The 21,439-nt window shown below is 38.1% G+C and overlaps 1 pseudogene; it reads left to right on the forward strand.

Annotated features, from left to right (window-relative positions):
• The first annotated feature begins 1,676 nt into the window (after positions 1-1,676).
• LOC122225887 lies at positions 1,677-14,358 on the forward strand (annotated as a pseudogene).
• Positions 14,359-21,439: the final 7,081 nt, after the last annotated feature.

Below are 21,439 nucleotides of genomic sequence, written 5' to 3' on the forward strand. Positions count from 1 at the left end.
ATTACAACTTGATTGAGGTACTTCCAGTCTGTGTGGACAAAATCAGAAAAAAACATCACCTTGAAAGTAGAAAACTCCCCAAACCTAATATAAAATAGATCAATTCAGACTGTGCATAGCCACCCTACTGGATAGTCATTACTGCTACACCTTGTCAGATTATGAAATAGGTTCTAAGATAGAAAGTAATCTGGTTAACATAAAAAAATAAGTTCCCCAAGTTTGATTTGAGTTTTTATGGATCTCTCTACTCTGTTTTTTACCATCTCAGGTTGTTCTATCACCATACCCCAAGGATAGAGCACAATGCCTGGCACTGAATGGGTTTCAGTGAATAAGTATTGAATGAAAAGCCTACATAAAAGTGAGTCCCCACAAGAGAAAGCTAGAAGGCATGGAAGAAAACAAGTTGAACACATACATCTAGAATATCTCAATTTTCTTAGAACTATAGAAAACAAGGAAAGCTGAAATTTAATTAACTGTGTTATAGAATATATTGGTTTTTAGTAAGAGGACTTACATATTTTCAAAAACCAGTATTTGAAGAAACATGTATATTAATAAATTACTTGTAAAGTTTATGGAACAGTTAGGAATTTCAATGACTAGACTCTAACACACATGAGACCAGAGACCTGAGGCTATTTTAGCAATAAGTAAGGGCGTGTTTATTTCATAACTCTCCTAACGTCGTTTGACCTTCAAATTGCACCAAAACAACCCATCACCATCTATTCTAATGGGGTATGGCAGCCAGCGTGATTGACAATCAAACCCAAGTTGAGTTAGACAATATTACATATTCAGGGACAGATACTGGTCTTTGCGTCTTTTTAAGTTGTTTTTTTTTGTTTTTTTTTTTTATTATTGTTTCTACATTGGGTCAGTGGTCTTCATGTTTCAGTGAAACCCCTGACATTTTATGGAAACTTTTGTGCATACACATCTCTTTTGGGAGAGGATTCATAACCTTAACATTAGTCATGAGTCCATGACACCGAAATTATTAAACCCCATTCCCGAACTTAAAGTTTAAGCGACGTCCTCCAAGTCTCCAATTCTCAGGCTGCACTCTAATAAAAACAGTATCTACTGTAGTGGAAGCTCCTGGCGTGAAGTGGAACACAGGTGACCTCCTCTGAGATCCTTATGCATTGTCAAAGTACTTGCCATCATTTTGATATCCCTTCTCTGATCACAGGAACAAAGGATGCACTAATGGAAGGCTGGTATTCTGCAGTCTAGATTTGTTTTCACCAGAGTGTAATAACCTGATGGTGTATTTTCTCCAGCAAGGCCTTGGACCACCATCTTTCCTCTTTCTGGAGGTATTTGCTGGGAGATGTTGTTTGTCCAGAATACACACAAATGCCTGCAATATTTCCTGAAAATCACCTACAATGTTGAGGCATCTGAACATATAAAACTTAATGGTGAGGATTCAAACTATGTGACATTGTGGAAAAGGCCAAACTATGGAAACAGTAAAAAGGCCAGAGGTTGCCAGGAGCTGGGGGAAGAGAGGGGATGGGTAAAACAGAAAATTTTTAGGGCAGTCGAACTACTCTGCAGGATACTATAATGGTGAATACACATCATTGCACATTTTTCCAAACTCATAGAATGTACAAGGCCAAGAATGAGCCCTAAGGTAAACTATGGACTGGGCGTTAATGATGTGTCAAGATAGATTTATCAGTTCTAACAAATATACCACTCTGGTGCAGGATACTGATAGTGGCGGAAGCTTTGTCTGTGTAGGGACTGAGGGTATGAGGCAACTTTCTGTACTTTCTGTCCAATTTTGCTGTGAACCTAAAACTGCTCAACACACACACACCGTATATTTTTTTTAAAGAAATTTATACTGGAAAACTGAGATGGTGATTCTGGGTTGGAGGACTTGCTATAGCCCCAAAGGCCACAAAAGTCTTTCTATTCTTTTAGCCAAAAATCAACGTGGCAGGATGTGTCCTAAAAAGACACATAAGGTTTACCTTATCCATCCAAATGCATAGAAGAAAAATGTAGAAACAGAAACAAAGTCACACACAATACCTAGTAAAGGGACCCAATCTAAGAAGACTAAAAACTCCTTTGGGGGGAATAAGCAAGAAAAGAAACAGGTTTAAATGTCAGAGAAGTAGTCAGAGACCTAAACATTCCTCTCCTACTACAGCCCTGCTCATTAATATTATTCAACATCTTTCTTCTTAACTGTTTCCAAACAAGCTACTCAGACTGACTGAATTTCCATATAGATTCTTCTTGAGAGGAAAGGCCAACCAAATGAAGTGGTTTAATTGGATTGCCAATTTAACTTTTCCAATTACTGGCATTCTGGTTTATTTATCTGTCTCCTAGTAGGTGCTTATTCTTGTATATCCAAAATCCAGCATGGTGCCTGAACATGACAGACATTCAACAAATGTTTTAACATTTTTTAAAAATGGTTACCCTGAAATAGATATTCATTTACTCACTTTAGAGCAGTGACTCTTAAATGAGACCTGCAGACTAGCAACATCAGCATCACCTGAGAATTTGTTGGAAATGCAAATTATTGGACCCCGACCCCCAGACCATAATGCAGATGTGTTCAATCAGGTACTCTTAGGAACAGAGAGTGGGATCAGTAATCTGAGCTTTAAGAAGCCTTCCAAGCATGCTAAATTTCAAGAAACAACTTTTTTTTTTTAATTTAGTCTAATGAACTCATGGTTTGAAGATACTGAATAAGCCAAATAAGACCGTGACAACTCCACCAAATTTCCCCTTCTGAATTGCTCACTGATAGCACTTATGGTCCCATGGGGTGCAGCCAGGAATTGCCTGTTTGCAGACTTCCAGGAGGCCCATTAGGAGGTGTTTTCCATTGTTAATTCAACACAGGTCGGGATCTAACCCTATATTCCTTCAAGTATTACCTGCAGGCATTAGCCTAGATTTAAATTACAGAGAAAATCGTCAGAGAAAATGATAGGTAAATTTATAATGAGAAATATAATCATATAAGCCATAATAATCATTGCATTTCTTCTTTATAGCCAAACCAACCTAGGAAAGTTGAGAAGCTTCTTCAAAAATGAGCAATCAGGGGCACCTGGGTGACTCAGTCAGTTAAGCGTCAGACTTTGGCTCAGATCATGATCTCAGGGCTCGTGGGCTTGGGCCCTGTGTCAGGCTCTGTGCTGACAGCTCCGAGCCTGGAGCCTGCTTCAGATTCCGTATCTCCCTCTCTCTGCCCGTCTCCCACTCATTCTCTGTCTCTCTCAAAAAAAAAAAAAAAACAAAAACATTAAAAAAAAAGTGGACAATCAAACTCAGAAGAATTAACAGAATAGTACTAGTGTTTAATGTAAATAAGTTCAAATAACGATTAAAAAGGCTAGTATTGAGTATTTTCAAGACATCAATCACTATGAGAGGTAATTTACATATATCCTGGCATTTACTCCTCACAACAACCTTATGGGTTGAGTATATTATCATCCCCATTTCGCACATTAGGAAACTGAGGGTTAAGAAGTTAAATAGCCTGGCCACATTTACTCTGCTAGTAAATGCCAGGGCCAAGATTTAAACCTCAGTCTGTGTTACAACTCAGTAATAATTCCTATTATGTAATACGTGTACAGCTATGTAATTCCTATACTGAGTTGCCTGCTATAAAACTAACACAGCTCTCCTCCTCAACTTGAGGGTCACCTTGCCAATGGGGCCATAATACTTGCAGCTTCTTCACTAATAATTTGTCATTGGAGAATAAAACTAAAAAGGACTGTGTCCCTGCCACCTACATAACTTTTCTGTATGTTTTTGTTACTTGACCACTATACCTTAAATTCAGGGGCATCTCTTTTAACTATGTAAATACATTTAATCAGATTAAAGTCGGAATCTTCAGCCAGAGAACTGTTACAGCTCTTTTGGATGACTCTGTACCTGTGCTTTTATTCACTGTCGATGGTACAATTTTTCTCCTAGGGAATAATTTTTTGTTTTTGCCACGTTTGTTAATTTCTCAGAGAAACCCCTCTTAGTCTTCTTTAATTACCATTAACAGTTAAAATCAAGTGGGCAAATTTCTATAATGACCATGGGTAACCCAGAGCAGAATTTCCTCTATCAACTCCTTTTGTCCCACCCCCCTTAAAATCCTAACTGAGATGGAGAGAAGTTAAAACCAAGGACCTCCCATGTTTCAGGCACGGTTTTATTCCATTATTTCATCTACCCACACCCCTTAGGAATCCTTTTACGGTAGGTATTATCATCTGTTTTTACAAATGGGAAATCAAGGTCCAGAAAGCATAGATTCCTTGAATGATGTGAACCAGATCTGCCAGTCACCAAACCCTGGGTTTGTTTCTCTGCTCCACACTTTCTGTAGCCCCACTGTGAAGGTTCCATGGTTTACTGGAGGTTCTTAAGAGGTCAACTGGGGAGCCAAGTGGAAAATGGCCTTTCCTCCCCCCCCACTATATTTTTGTCATCTGTTCCGTTTTGACAATGTCTTTTGGCCTACCAAGTATTTTGACAGACTTGGCATTCTCTGTGGCTTTTAAAATTGTAGGAGGAAGGTAGTTAAGTAGGACAGCCATCAACATCCTTGATTTGAAACTAAAGCTCTGAGATGTTAACTGGCTTAGAGTCACTGATCTGTGAAATGTGGAGATAGAGGCTGTCCTAGATCTTCCAACTCCTGAGTTAATCCTTCAACTACTACACTATGGTGCAGGACACAGAGATGCTCTGGTTTCCAACATAACAACAAACAGATGATTGATGAAAAAGCCCAATGTGGGTATTAAAAAGGAACAAGACCAATACTGTACCATCAGATCACCCCCAAGGTTCTGAAAAATTAGTGCTACTTTCCTGACACTCACACATCACTGAAAAGAGAATCCATTTTTTTATTGTCTCTGTGAAATATTTTTTGTAATATATGTTTTAAATATAAGGTTTTAAAAAAGAAAACCCATTTTCTGATTGCTGCTATGATATTCATGTTTTAGAAAGTCATTCTGAGAAATAGACATTTCTATTTCACTCATTTCTAGGACTTCCCCACAAGCGGGACCAGCAGGAAGGGAATGTGGTACCAGTTGCATCTAGCCAAGTCATAACATTGACCTACTTTTGCTTGTCTTTTCGCTTTAACAAGCCAGGCTCCCAATTACAATCATAGATGTCTCTAATTGCAATCATAGATACTTCTTAGGAGGTTATATGGTCTCTAAGTAGCAGGGAGCATGCGGTTTTCTTTTTTTACTTTTGGCATTCATTCAGGTTCCCAGGGGCTAGTGACCAGAAAATCCAGTAAAAACAGAAATTGTTACCTAATAAAACACCAAGAGACTTTCCAGGCCTCAGGGCAAGTAACACCCCTGCCCTTTCTAATTCTCAGACCACATTCCAAGTGCAAAATGGAATCATTTTTGTTTTCAAAGTGATGCTAATTTATTAGCCATGGTGCAAATGTTGACTGTGGTAATGGGACTTCAAAAAGAATGTATGCAGTCCAGAAAGCTTGAGGGGGAAAGGGAAATCAATCAGAAAGTGAACAGAATCTTCAGTCCAAATTGACTATACTCAGCAATTCCTTTACTCATCCACTCACATTCCACCTCATTCATTAATTCTTTCATTACTTCTCTAGATTCCAGGAACTCCCTAGGTACCAAGGGTAGACATATGTTTAATATATCTCTTTTCTCACGGACATCTCAATTGAGTCAATGACACAGTTCAGTCAATAGAGCAATGAAGATAAGTTACATAACTAAGAAGAAGGTAGTGGGAGATATCAAGGAAGGCATGAGAAAGTGTGACGATTTTTAAAGGTGTTGAATATTGAAGGATAATTTACACAAACATTATTTAAAAAAAACTTAAATCTTCCAAGGAATAATTTAAAGTGTGTATTTAGAGAAAATCTCTATGTGGGAGATAACTTCATAAGGTTCCCACGTCTTATTTTGGATGCTTTTCCCCTCTTAGGATCTCTTCTTGAAGACTTGTTTAAATAAAAATCTTTATTACTCAGGGTTTCTGGTTAAATGCAAAGGAAACAGACTGTCTATCTTAAGCAGAAAAATAATTTATGGAAAAATTATTAGGGACCCATCCCATTGACAGAAGTTTACAAGAGTAGACCTGGAAAACAAAGAGACACCAAAAAAGCCGCACAGGTTCAGGTAGCAGAAAGTCAACAAAGGTTTGCCAGGAGCAATCTGGTTTACTCTGTGCCTTGGAGAGGTAAAGTGATTCTTCTAAGACCCCACAGCAGCAAAGTACTCTTGGAGCCTCCAGAGCTGAAAGTGATGTATAAGTTCTTCTCTTGGGCCCTTTTATGAACACTTACCATTTTTTTGATTGTTACTATCATCTTTCCTAGTGCATTTTTTTAGTTATCTTAAATTTTTAAATAAAATGCACATAACCTAAAATTTAGCCTCTTAAACATTTTTAAGTGTACAGTTCAGTGTCATTTCACACTGTTCTGTAACCATCACCACTGCCATCTCCAAAATTCTTTTCACCTCACAAAGCTAAAACTCTGTATCCATTAAACAATAATTCCCCATATTTCCTTCTCTCAGCTGCTGACAACTACACCTGTTTGGATTCTTGTCTCCTTTTTGCAGAATCCCCCCAAGTTGTGTGGTCCTGGAGGAAATGCCTGCCTCCCACTATAGATATTCCTCTCCTTGTCTGATTAGCCAGAAGGTGCCAGAGAGGACTTAAATTCAATCAGTTCAAAGTTCTCTCCAAAAAAATTATTGAAATAGAGAGCTACATTATAGCCATTGTTAAACAGAAAACTTGCTCAGTTTCTTTACATACTACATCATAGGAATGCAAAAATGTATAAATAGAGGGGCACCTGAGTAGCTCAGTTGGTTAAGCATGTGACTAGATTTCATCTCAGGTCATGATCTCACAGTTCACGGGATCCAGCCCTGCATTGGGCTCTGGGCTGGCAATGTGGAGCTTGAGATTTTCTCCCTCTCTCCCTCTCTACCCCTGCCCAGCTTGCTTGCTTGCTCACTCTTTCAAAGTAAATAAATAAACTTAAAAAAATGTATAAATAGGGTTCCAGCCATAAAGTAGTACTGGTGAGCAAGGACATATACTAGCAGTTACAGTGCAGTTTGATGATCCTTTCTATAGATGTAATGGGAATATACAGAAAGAAAAGCCTAAAATGGCCCAGAATGTGGGAAAGAATTTCAGAGTACTAAGTGCTTGAGCCAGGTCTGGAAGGTTGGTGATAAGTATGCATTACAGGCAAACCCCAGAAAGCTCAGAATATGCAAATGCATTGATTCATGAGAAACCACAAAGCTATATTAACAATCAAAAAGCGCAGAAATTGCTAGAACATGAAGAGAAGGATGAGACATAGCCAGAAAGGACTTAGGACAAGGGGTTAGGGTATAGACTGGGAAGGGGAAAAGGAAATCTTTTTTTAATCCTCCAAGACTGATTACAAATAACAAGTCCTTGGATCCCTGGTCGTTCATGAAACATTCCACTGAAACCATGTAAAATATTGTTGGAGGATCTTTTTCTTAAGGAGAAGATCTGGAGCTTACATCATCTTTTGTATTGTGGTAGATAGAACCCCGGGCATTCAGGAAAGACCATGGAGAACCTTTAAGGTATTCCAGTTTTCAATGTTTCTCTATCCTACCCAAAACATACGCTTTCCATTGGTAATTTACCAAGTAGTCCCCACATTAGCAAGGCTGTCATTGCTAGTACTTAACACTGGGGTAGAGGAAGAACTTTCATGAGGATGGAGGGTGGGAACAGGACAGTGCCAAATGGAAAAAGATGTGTTTTCTTTTCCCCTAGGAGTAAGCAGCATGCTGGTTGCCAAAACAATGAGCTCATCCTGAATGTTAATGTAGTAAATGCCAGGTGAATAAGTTGTCTATTATTAGACCTCACCATGCAGTAAGTGCTTTTGTCCCTTCCTTTCTTGGGTAACACCTTCTATTGCAATGCATATAAACTTTGGGAACATTGGTCCCCATTAACATGGAAGGAATAGAAAATATATAGGAAGTGCTTACACAGAGAGCAATTAATTGGAAAAAGAGCTCTGCTAAAGCACATTTTAACTCCATCTATACTGGTGGAGTGGTAGTAACATCTGTCTCCCTTTTCAGTTTTATTACAAGTTTTAAGTCAGGGAACACTGGGGTATAATTTTCCTTCTCTCTCCCCCTTGGCAACTCAAACAGTGTAAGGCATATAGAAAATTATTTTGAATGGCACACCTCACTAATCTAGATTAAAGTATATCAATTTAGCAAATCGCTTAGCAAAGAAATAGTGAACACCCTGCTAAGTGCAGAGATTATGGGAACTCTCGTTGTTTCAAGGAGCTTTATGTCTAGTGGGTGACAGACCTTTAATGACCATTAAGGGTACAAATGAGACTAAAATGTGCTCTATAGAAAAAGACCACATAATTTGGTGCTTAACGTTTCAGCTGTTGAGTCCAAAAAGCATGGACTGGAAGTCTAGCTCTGTTTAACAACTCTATGACTTTGGGCAAGTTACATAATCCCCATGTGTCTTAGTTTTCTTATCTATGAAATGGAAATAGTAATACTACCTCTAGGTTTTTTGTTATTTGTCTTGTGGACTAAGAGACACACTGTGTGCAAAGTATTTAACACCGTGTACACAAAATATGCTTTCAAGTTAGTGAAAATGGCTGAAAAAGACACTAGATTCAAAGGAAGTAGGCCATTAGCTCTGAGTAGTGGTATAGAAAACCCCTGAACCAAGGAAGTGGTGTTTCACCTGAACCTTGAGAGAGGTTTGTAATTACCAGAGTAAAGCAGTAAGACCCAGGAAAATGCATAGAGGAGTGGAAGTTCATGCCAAAAATGTGGAGAACAGAAGATGGCTCAGTGTAGACAGAACCAAAAACTCGCTGTAAAGGAGGAGGAGGTTCATGGAAGGAGAGGGGATGACTGGAAAATTAGATTCAACTAAGATCATGAATAACCTTCGTGCTTAGGAGCATAACTGAATAAGGAGCATAACTGAAGAATGAATGAATGATGTTATTAATTCTATTGTTGATGACGCAACATCGAATTCTATGTTCAAAGCAATCTTTAGGAAGAGCCCTCTGGTGACATTAAGATGATTAAGTCGGCAAAACTGAAGGTGCAAAGATCTTCACTGTATTCCGTGTAACACATGACTGACTGGACTAAAGTAACAGGAATGGAGAGGTGAGAGAAGGAAAGACAACTGGGGAGTGAAACCAACTAATAGCATCAAGAGACTCCTCTAAATTTGTGCCTGGGTTTTAATTGTAAGTAGTAAACATTGCCATTTTTTTTTCATCTATCATGTATTAACATGTATGTAAACATGTTTTCCGTTCATTTTCAAATGGAAGCCTGCCTGCCCTGTGTCCAACTAACTGCCCAGAGGTAACATTATTTAAAAAATGTGAGGAGCTAAATGGTTTCTATTATTCATTACTGTGTAACAAATCAACCCCAGTACTTAACTGCCTAAAACAAAATCTGTTTTGCTAAATATGATGGCCCTGTGGGTTGACTGAACTCATTTCAGCCTGGCAGTTCTATTGCATGTGAGGTCTGCTGGGGCTGCAGCCGTCTGGCCCTTGACTAGGCTGGCACATCCAAGATGGGCTATTCACATGGCTGCATTTGGTGCTGTCAGCTGGGAGTTCAGCAGTTTATGATGATAGTAGTGTCTCAGTTTTCTTCCACATGTCCTCTCCACACTGCTTAGACTTTTGAGGAAATTTTTAAAAAGGAGGAGGAGCATCTTCTAAGTTTCATTTATTTAAGTGATCTCTATAGCCAACATGGGGCTTGAAGTCACAACCCCCAGATCAAGAGTCACACAGTTCTTATGACTGAGTCAGCCAGGTGCCCCATGGTGCTCATCCTCTTAAGGCCTGGGCTTGGAAGGGCTTGGAGGTCACTTCTGATGCCTCCTCTTTGGCAAAGCCAGTCTTAAGGACAGTACAGTTTCAAGGAGAAGGTAAATAAGCCCCCGCCTCTTAATGTGAAGAGTAGCATGGACATGTAAGAAGGGAAGGATTGTTTGAGACTATCTTTGCAGACTAGCTACCAAATGGTTCAAATCAAAGAAACAGACTTGAAAATGTTCTCTTTTCAATGATTAGGAACCTAAAATCAGTGTCATAAAGTAATGGATTGCAGGCTGCCTACATTTTGGGGCAATCTCCTCCAATATCTTAATTTTCACTGTTTCCTATGATCTGTTGGTTGTTGAAATGCTATTCACCATGAGCTCTGAGGTCCTGTATATAATGGCTTGTTCAGTCAGATTTCCACAGACAGATCAAACTCTTCAATATGCCTAAACTGAAATTATCCCCTCTCTCTGACTCTGAACAATTAAGCCCTGAAAAGAACCTACTGTGTTTTCCTCTGGGGGCTTTGTGCTTCAAGGTATGGCATTCTTGTCCAATCTTTTGTTTCAGAGAGTGCTTCTCAAGCTTCAGTATACAAAAGCACCACCTGGGGATCCAGTTAAAATGCAGATTCTGACTCAGTAGGTCTAGAGTGAGGCCCAAAAGTCTGCATTTTTAACAAATTCCCTGAGAATACCCATGCTGCTGGTCCATGAGGAGTAAGGATCTAATTCACAAAACTTGAATTCATGTGAAATATGGTTCATCTCCCTTTTACTTCAAAAACAGTCATCAAATCTTCCCAATTATTCTGGAACTAGTCAATGAATACATTTCAAATCTATTCACCCCTCTCCCTTCTACTTTTTTTCTAGTCTGGTCTGGACAATTGCAATGAGCTTCTCATGTCTCTATTTGGTCCCATCTCACACTAACGTATTTTATAGGGTGTTCCCAAAGTTTGTGGGGTTTTTTTTTTATAAGAAAATATAATTGTGTTACTTCTTAATATCTTTCAGTGCCTCCCACAGGGTAAAAAATAAACTCCTTCGAATACTCGGTTCCTATTTGCATGTCCCACTTTGTGAACTTCCATTTCTGCAGCTTCCAACTTCCTCCTCCTACCACCTCCAATGCATACGTACACTGTCTATGCTCCAGAACAGATTTTCCTATCTTGGCCTTTGTACATGGTATTTCCCTGCCTGCAATGCAACTTATTGTTCCAGTAGTAAAGTATTACCTACTCCTAATGCCTTCTTCCATCCCCCCCAAGGCTGATTTAGGGACTCTATTAAGTACTCACTGCACTTTGTATGTACCCTCACTAAATCAATCTTTCTTTATAGAGTATTTACTTCCATGTTTCTTTTCCCACTAAACTAAAAGATAATAGAGACCAAAGACCATAGCTTTCCAACTTTGTAGGCCAGTGCCTATTCCCTGCTCAGAGAAAGGTTATGACTGTACACGTTGAGATAAATTAGTAAGTGAATAAATGAACTATCAATATTGGAAAGTAAAATCAGATTTTAGCCCAAGACAAAAAGAATTTTATTGCAACTAAACCTCTTGTGTAGATGCTTTGGACAGTAGTGAGCTCCCTGTCACCTGAGAGAAAAATAGGCAGGGATAATACCAAAAAGAAGTTCTATTTTAAGTGTATTTTAGCCCTGTAATATTTCAAGTCCCTTCCAATTATGAGATTCTATGATGTAAGATCACTTTGAGAAGGTTATTAGTTTTTGAAAGATTTCCAGAACATATAATACTTTCTTCCCAAACTATGTAGGAAAGAGATAAAGGAAATTCCTAATTTGTGGCACATCGAGACACAGCAGTTCTGTCTTCCACATGTTCAACTGGGTGTTATTTAAGCTCCTCAAATTAATTGTGATCATCATCATCTCCTTGACATATCTTACACTATAACCAGAAGTCTTCCAGCTCAGCAGAAAAAAACCCACATTACTGTAGCTTCAAGAGGCAGAGTAATAATGTAGACAACCTGATTTTGACTTTTTCCCCCCAATGCCATTTCTAACTTCTCTAACATCCTTGCACTTTAAATCAGTACAAGAATTGTAGCCAGAAGAAAATTAGAATTTACTGAATCATAGTCTCAAAGAACAAAAGCTACTCCCGAGAAACACACTTTTCATTTGGAAATATTACACTGAATTAAATAATGGTAACTTTTTGGCTCACCTTACAGAAAAAAAAAAAACTGCTAATTTTCTTCCAATCTGATATTTGAACCATATTCCTTCATTAGTCATAAGATTCAAGAATATCATGGCTAATTGAGTTGTATAAACACATTTATTCAATAATTAGAAAAAATTAAGTACTTATAAATGTTACATATTGTTTAATGTATTGTGGTTCTATAAACAAGACAATTTCTTCCCCAAGAAAATATCAAAGTCAGTTTAACGGCAACATGGGAACAACAACAGTCTCCTATCAATTCACTAAGGGACTAAATCCACGAAAGCTTATTTCACCAAATGAAAAAAAAAATTATTTTACTTTTGTGCTTACTTTTTGCACCTGTCCTTTAGATAATGGGATGTGTTTTCCTTTTAATAAGTGTGTGTATGTGTGTGTGTGCGCGCGCGTATTATTTAACATCTAGTGGTGGATATATGCCCTAACCACCCTGGGTGCCCACCTCTGGGCCAGCCACAGAGATTGTCTGACAAACATAGAATCTAGAGGAGTTCACCAGAGCCATATTTTGTTCAGGGCCTACACTAGGGCAGAAACATGGGCAGAACAGAGACAGGGCAAAGACAAACTAAACATACTGAGAACAAATCCGCAATGAGTTAGTGAGCTGATCTTTGGTGAATTGACTTTCAGAAAATTGAATTTTGGGAAGTCAATGCTAGCTTCATTAAAGATCTCACCATTGTAGTCAAAGGAGTAAACTGACAGAGTAGAAGCCAAGTCCACAGTGTGGCCCCTGGACTAATGGGATCAACAGCACACAGAACCATGTTAGATGCAGATTCTTCAAGGCCCGCCCCAGATCTACTGAATCAGAATCCCTGAGAATGGGGCCCAGCAATCTCTGGTTTACCAAGCTCTCCAAGGGTGATAGCCCATCTTTGAGAACCTTGGTGATAAAGTGACATAGCAACGTTTCTGAGTACTGTATGACACACAGATGGGGTAACTAACCCCACGTGGAGAACTCAAGACAAGCTTCCCAAGTAAAGTTAGCGCCTCAGATTTTTTTTTTTTTTTTGTAGCATTTAATTCAGCTTCTTCCATTTCCTTAAATTCTGCCAGGGATACTAACAATATTGTGCAATTTTAATTTCTTCACATCTTCCTTCTCTCAGTTACTTTCCAATAGCAGTTAAAAAGTAATGAGAAACAAAGGAAATAGAAATGTATGATAAAAAATGTGTTGACAGTATAGAAATAACCAATTTTCCTTTAATGGGCCAATGGGCAGAGTACGGTCTTTGGGAGAAATTAACCTTGAGCTAGGGTGATCATATTTAGGAAATAAAACTATAACATATCTAGCTACATTGGAATATCAAAAAAAAGAAGAAGAAGAAGGAATTTGAATCCAGTCCATGCTGCAAAAGGGATGGCAGCCTTGGTGCTGACCCTGTGGGGTCACAAGTCAGCATACAGAAGATGGCATGTAAGGTCCTGGGGTTGCTCAGGTCCCAGGCCTTGGGCTGCCAGGCAGAGCATGTGCCAGGCCTCCCTCCCACCGGTGGAGCCTTCCTTCTCCTCCTTGGGGCATCATCCTCCTGGCTCTTCACAGATATGCCACCCAGAAATCAGCCTAACCAGGCCAAGAAGATAACCTTCCCCCTTCCATGCTGCTCAAAGACTACCAGAACATTCCTGAAATTGAGAAGTTGGATAATGCTGTAAGAAGATTCTTGTCTTTGGAAATGGCCAACTAGAAGCAGCAGCTAAAAATCAAGCAAGAGCAGTTGACGAATAAGATTGTGGTGGACCCTGAGGACACCAGCTCCCTGGAGGCTGGAATTGTTGCCCTGTCAAGATTTGCAATTATGAAGAATGCATGAGAAATTTCGCAAGGACAAAGCCCACAAGCACTATGTGCTCATAAGCATCAACCAGAGGAAAAAGATGCTCAAAAGCTTCCATAAGACCAACTATAGTGTTTTCCACAAGATGTGCAAGCAGCTGAGGACTGAGTATACCTTTTCCCCCCTGTAATACCAGAAAGCCCACTCCTGCTGGGTGACAAGGAGGGCTCTGTGAGTTTGAGTTGTCTGGGAGATACACAAGCTAAAGAAGCAGAAAGGGCCGTAAAAATTGTAGCTGGGAAACAAGGCCAGAAAAACCCAGAGAGCCTTTCCAAAGCAGGACCAGAGGCAAAGAAAACCAATAAATTTTATCAGAGTTAGCATTAGGATGTCCCATTCAATATTTGCAATTTACTCATACTAAAGAAATTATTTTATTTTATTATTTTTTTTTTACCTGATGTTCAGTTTAACTGCACGTCCTGTAGTTTATCTGGTAGTCTCGGTAGTCATGGACTCACTTTTTACCTTAACTTGGGATTAATAACAGCAACCATTTATTGGGCAATTACTATTCAGAAAACATTATTCAACACATCTGGAAGCATACTTACTAAATCCTCACCATATTTTTATAAAATAGGTATTCTTATTCTCCTTACACATGTAGGAAACAGGCTTAGCAATTGAGTCATCAAAGCTACTAGAAGGTAGAACAAGAATTTAAATCTGTATCCAGCCTGATTCCAGAACCAAAGCTTTTAATGACTAAATTATACTGCTTAACTATACTGCAATTTGCTTAATCCTGATGGAACAAGTTTCTTTTGTGTTATTATGAAAACTGAGATTATGTATTGCACATAATGCAGTTTGTGGCAATTGATAGGCATACAAAAGTACATATTAGCACTAACATTTATACTCAAAATCAAGGAAACCGACCCCAAAATACACTTGGCTTCAGAAAAATACTTTTACTCTACTGTAACCACAAATAATGAGTTTTGGGAAAAGGACTCTGGTTTGTCTGGGATGGTATGGATTTGTTTTGGCCTGAGTTCATTAAGGTCAGAGGTAAAGTTAAACGAAGTGTATCCTCACAGAGAGTTGACTTTCTCATGTCTGTGCATGCTGACAAGGAGGGCCCATCCACAGAATGCCAGTCATTGAAGAAGAAAACAGTGCCATGGAGTTTTATCTGGAATCTTGCATTGCTCTGAGACCCTAAGCTGTTCCACATGGATAAGGTAAGAACTAGAGTAACCATGTGGAAAAAAGTTGTGGAAGGACCAAGAAGCCCAGAGCAAGATGAGAAGAGACAGTAGCTATGGCTGTCTAAAGCCTGAGATTTGATGCGTCTTACTTCATTGGTTCTCTCAAGAGTGAAAGAAGTTATGTATGTAAAATTCTTTGCATGGTATAATCAGAATATGTATCTACTGAGCATGAGTTAGTAAATTCATTACTGAAATAGGTAATCCCTTCTGCAAAAAACAAACAAAAAAAAAACATTTCTTTAGAGGGAGAGCTTGCACGCATGCACAAGGTGGGGAGGGGCAGAGGGAGAGACAGAGCACAAGAATCTCAAGCAGGTTCTGTGCGGAGCCTGGAGCTCAGCCCTGACACAGGGTTTGATCACACATCTCTGGGATCATGACCTGAGCAAAAATCAAGATTTGGACACTCAACTGACTGTACACAGTCAGTATTAAAAACTTCAAAGGGTCTAAAATTATGCCTTACTTGCAAACCACCATGTTAGCTTGTCACAATTTCATGGATGTTGCTGGTAGACATGAGACAAAGGACAGTTTGTTACTCAGAGCGACATCAGCAGCTAGATTATCAGCAATTTTTGTGTTGCTCTCCAAGACCCAATTCCAACAACATGACAGGAAAAGGGCCAAATGTTAACTGCACATTTGGATTCACAAAGGATTGTGAACCAGGAGTCTGTGTCACAGGGAAGGAACCCTGAGCCTGGAGAACTCAGATCTTTTTAAGTGAGCAATAAATGTGCCTCCCCTTTCTACAGGGAGTGGGAGAGCATGATCTTTATTATAATGGACAGTAAGCATGCCTGTCTTTACTTCAGGGGGAGATATTATCATTATCTTCCAAGGTTATAAGTAAGTAAACCTTTTCCAGAAGGAAACACTATCTCTATCATCCAAGACTTTTCACTATTCCAGTATCTTTGAAAATATAGTCTGGGGAAAAAAAAAGACACCAAAATAAAGCAAGGAACCAGGTGAAATGCTCCATGTTTTGTAACATAGAGGTAAAGCATGATTTCAGGGGGCTTTTACTAGGACATAATTTACTGCTTGCATACATCGTTTCAGGGTGTAAACAGTGCTATAAAGGGTACTTTATAAACTGTAGCCCTGTATTCTCCAATTGTTCCTAAAACAAGTATGTGAGATAAATATGCTTTTCACTTCATATTCTTTCAGAATATCTAAAAGAAATTTTAATAAAAGCCAGCAAACCGTGTACCTGGCTTAGATAGCTAAATTCTGTCCTAAGCTCTCAGTAACAGCCTGTGTTGCTCTCATAGCTTTTATCACAATTACAACTAAGAATTTGTTTGCTTTTCATTTAATTTCTATCTCCCTGGATTATAAGTGGTCTTTCACTGAGGGGCCCTTGTGTCTCTTTCTTACACTTATGTTTGAGTCAGCTAGCATAACATCTGACATATAGTAGTTATCCAATATATGCAACAAATATTTTTTGAATGTTGACTAAGTTTAACTGTACTTCACTTACAAATGATAAATGAAAATTTGGTGACATGATTTGATTCTATCATATACTTGATCTTTACCAGGATTTTCGAGAATGGAGTTTCCTAGAAGGCTGCATGGGGAAATGACTGACGAGCTAATCTAGGATTTCCATTTTATTGTATAAATTTGGAAACTAAGGGCTAGTAGTAACAAATAAATTATCCAGAGTCACATGTCAAGTTTCCTGACTCTTGGTTTAATGCTCTTTCACCTATGATATTCCTTCACCTGCCCCTTCAACCTGTTCTGGCAATAATTTAAAGCACTTCTGTGTTTATCTGCTGTGAAAAAACGTGGCAGTGCGCTCTCAGGGCAAGAATGGAGAGATGGAAATGTCTGCATCTCTATGCTAATATCTCCTGTCATCATATGGGTCAGGGAGACTGTGTTCCCAAACTCAAAAATAATTGCAATGTGTTTTCAAAGTTCTGAACTTTGCCTGATATTTCTTCCTCCTTGCTGGGAAAAGGAGGTATGACACAGCTTGGAAAGACTGAGATATATCTACACATCAAAATGTCTGCAAATCTGCCAAAATCTGATTCCGATAACCCAGAGATGTTTTTATTTTTACTCCTCCTATCTTGTTTAAATTGGCAAATAAGAAACTTTTCCTACTTTAATTTGTTATAGAACTGTTACGAGTTAATAACAAAAGCATTATTGTTTAGGGCTCCAAGTAGGTTATAATAAACAACTCGAAAAATTTCACTTCTTTCCAAGATTTTAGAAATTTCCTACAGTAATCACGCTTTAAGTAACAAAGGATATACTGCTTACCCCGCCAGCTCCACAACATCCCTGTGATCAATTGTTCCTCCAAGAACCAGCTCTGACGAGGATGTTGCTTTGGAGGAAAGGTGCTCTATAAATGTAAAAAATAAGTAAATGGATGGGCCGGGCAGAACAGCTTGGGCTCTGGATTAAATAGAGGCTAGAATTTGGTTTTCAAATTTCAAAGAAACATGGGACTGGTCTTGGTCTTCCGCCTTGGGAAAAGCTACAAAGATTTATTTTTGTGAACATATCAAAATTCTCATTCTTATGCAGCTATAGCTATTGGAATACCTGAGGGGAGATTGCTTTACGACCTAACAGGAGCAAATGCAGATCTCTCTTGCCTTATAGACTAAATGGTTTTATACTCATTCCTGAGCAATGAATCTAAGTTTTTAGTGAATTCCATGAAAAGATCTTTAGAATTGTAATATTGCAGAGCAAAAGTTCCTACCATAGACTGAATGGAAAACTTTTAGAAAGAGGCCAGCCATCAATTTTCTGAGGGAGGTTAGACAAGCAATACTCCTGCAATACGTTCTAGAATCTGGCATCCCATTGTATAATTTCTCACATAGGTACTGCTTTCATGGATTCAGGAGGACCTACATCTCTATCTTTACAGATTCACAAATTAGCTCCTCTCCTTTTATGGAAGAGAGATTTTAGTATATAATAGAGTTACACTGTATGAGAACATTTTGCTGGCCAGTTTTGCCATTAAACTAATCAGGGGTGAATGTGTTTTGTTTTTTTTTTTTTTTTTTTAAGGTATGGAAGTATGAGGATTTCATTGCTAGAATCACAGTATTTTTTGGTGGTTTTAGTTTCCCCCCATCCCCACCCTTTATCTATAGAAAAGAAAACCAATTGTTTCACTCTGTCAGAACTTTCAGAGAGGGTTTAGAAACCATCATAAAATCAACCTTGGTTCGTGGACCACACCAATATCAATTTCCTGGTTTGACAGTGATCTTTAGTTATAGAAAAAGATTACCATTGAGGAGATTAGGAAAAAAGTACATGAGACTCTGTTCTATCTTTGAAAATCCTTGTAAACCTACAATTATTTCAAGATAATAAATGAAAAAAATTGAAATAACAGTAGCAAACAGGAGAGTGATAGACCTGACTCATTCACTGGACAAACTTTATACGTGTGCTCACTAAACCACAAAATGGAGATAGCATCTAGCAGTAATAACTAAATAAGTATAAATTTAATGGTTTGTTTGTGCACAGACAATATGGCAAAATGAAGAGCAAGTCCTTTAAGGCCAAACTAACTGCACTCAAATACAAGGTCATACAATTTCTCTGTGGGACTTTAGTCCAGAATATAATCTTCCTTCAGTATCCAGATGTGGAAATTTGGATGGTGATAAGAAAATCACTTATACTATAAGATAGTTGTGATGATTGAGTTTAATATTTGTAAAGGCACTTACAACAATGCCTGGTCCTTAGCAATACTACGTAACGGGCAGCCATCCTATGAAGAAATCACTTGGCATGTAGCTCTGCAAATATTGGTTTCCTTCCCTTTTCTGATTTTGAGTTAAATCCTATAAGAAGCCCATTACAAGTAGCCTAGAAAAAGAATTATGGTATATTTGTGTCATTGAATCAAGTAATGAGTGAACGGTCTTCCACTGAACACAAAAATATGGATAAATCTCAAACATAATACCGAGTGAAAGAAGCTACCCAAGAAGTGTTTATTGTATGATTGTATGTAAAATATTAAATGACAAAAAGAAAATTATCAGCCTAATTTTGATAAAACATTTCAAATTCCCTCATATCAAAGCATATCAATAAGATGTACATATGCTAACTTTATAATACACATCAAGTCCTAAATTTCCAATCCTAGGTAAGTTATCAAGTTTCAAAATGTAAATGCTGATAATTTAACTGTAGGTAGTATTTTTTGAAGTACAACTGACATATTAATTTCAGGTGTGCATCATAGTGACTTGATACTTTTATATATTATAAAAGGACCCCCATGTTGTCTGGTTACCATCTGTCACCATATAAAATTATTGCAATATTACTGGTTACACTCCCTGGGCTGTACATTATACTCCCATGACCTATTATACAGCTGAAAGTTTATACTTCTTAATCACCTTCACCTATTTCACTACCTCCCCAAACCCTCCCCCTCTTTGACAACAGTTTTCTTCCTGTATCTATCGGTCTCATCTATTTTTTTTGTTTGTTATTTTTTAATTCCACACGTAAGTGAAATCATACAGTATTTGTCTTTCACTTTTGACTTATTTCACTTAGCATAATACTTTCTAGGTCCATCCATGCAACCACAAATGGCAGGATTTCATCCCTATTCATGGCAGAGTAATATTTCATCATGAATATATATGTGTGTGTGTACACATACCTCATCTTCTTTACTCATTCATCTATTAATGGATGCAAGTTGTTTCCGTATCTTAGCAATTGTAAATAATGCTGCAATGAACAGAGTGATACATCTAACTCTTCAAATTGGTGGTTTCATTTTTGTCAGATGAATATCCAGGAGAGGAATTGTTGGATCCTATGGTATTTCTATTTTTTAATATAAGGACATTTCATATGGTTTCTATGGTGGCTGCACCAATTTATGTTCCCATCAGCAGTGCACAAAAGGTTTCTTTTCTCCACATTCTCACCAGAAATTTTTACCATTCCTTTTGATACGAGCCATACTGACCAGTGTGAGGTGATACCTGTGGTTTTAATTTGCATTTCCATAATCATTAGTGATGTTGAGCATCTTGTCATGTGCCTGTTGGCCATCTATAGGTCTTCTTTGGGAAAATGTCTGTTCAAGTCCTCTACCCAGTTTTTAGTCAGGTTGTTTAGGGTTTGGGGGGAATTTTTAAAAAAATATTAAGTTGTGTAAGTTCTTTATGTACTTTGGATATTAACGCTTCATCAAATGTATAATTTGCAAATATCTTCACTCATTTAATAGGCTGCATTGTTGATAGTTTCCTTATCTGTGCAGAAGCTTTTTAGAATGAGAATGTAATCTCATTCAATTATTTTAGCCTTTGCTGCCCTTGCCTGAGATGACAGCCTCTCTTTAGGCTTTGAAGTACCATTTATAATCATGATTTTTTAAATTTTGTTTTTAATTTTTGAGAGAGAGAGAGAGAGAGAGAGTGCGAGGGGTGGGGGACAGAGAGAGAAGGAAACACAGAATCTGCAGCAGGCTTCAGACTCTGAGCTATCAGCACAGAACCCAATGTGGGGCTCGAACGCACAAACCGTGAGATCATGACCTGAGTCAAAGTCAGATGCTTAACTGACTGAGCCACCTAGACATCCCTCATATTCAAAGATTTAAAGAGCATTCTGAGATGAAAATGACAATACCTAAAATAAAAAAAAATATATCACTGGGTCGTCCTGACAGAAAATAAGACATTGGAGAATGAAATATCCATAAATTTCAATTCAGAGCAATAGAAACTATTCAAAATGAAGTGCACATGCACACACACACATGCACACACAGCTCAAAGAAATGAACAAAACTGATGTGACATGTGGAATAATATAAAGTGGTCTAATATACAAATAATTGATGTTTCAAATAGAAGAGGCAGAGTTATTAAAGAGATACTGGTCAAAATATTTCCTAATTTGGTATTATACAAACCCTTATATCCAAGAGGTTAAATAAACATTAAGGGTGAATACAAAGCAAACCATAAAAATGCATGTAGTGCAATTGTTCACTATCAATAAGAAAACCTTAAAATAAGCTTCATAGAAAAAAAATACAAATAAACAAGAATCAATATGGACTCTGCATCAGAAATAATGGAAGGGACAATACAACGGAACAATATTTTTAAAATGCTAAAACACAA

This window comes from Panthera leo, chromosome C1 (genome assembly GCF_018350215.1).
Source record: "Panthera leo isolate Ple1 chromosome C1, P.leo_Ple1_pat1.1, whole genome shotgun sequence".
NCBI classification, from domain to species: domain Eukaryota; kingdom Metazoa; phylum Chordata; class Mammalia; order Carnivora; family Felidae; genus Panthera; species Panthera leo.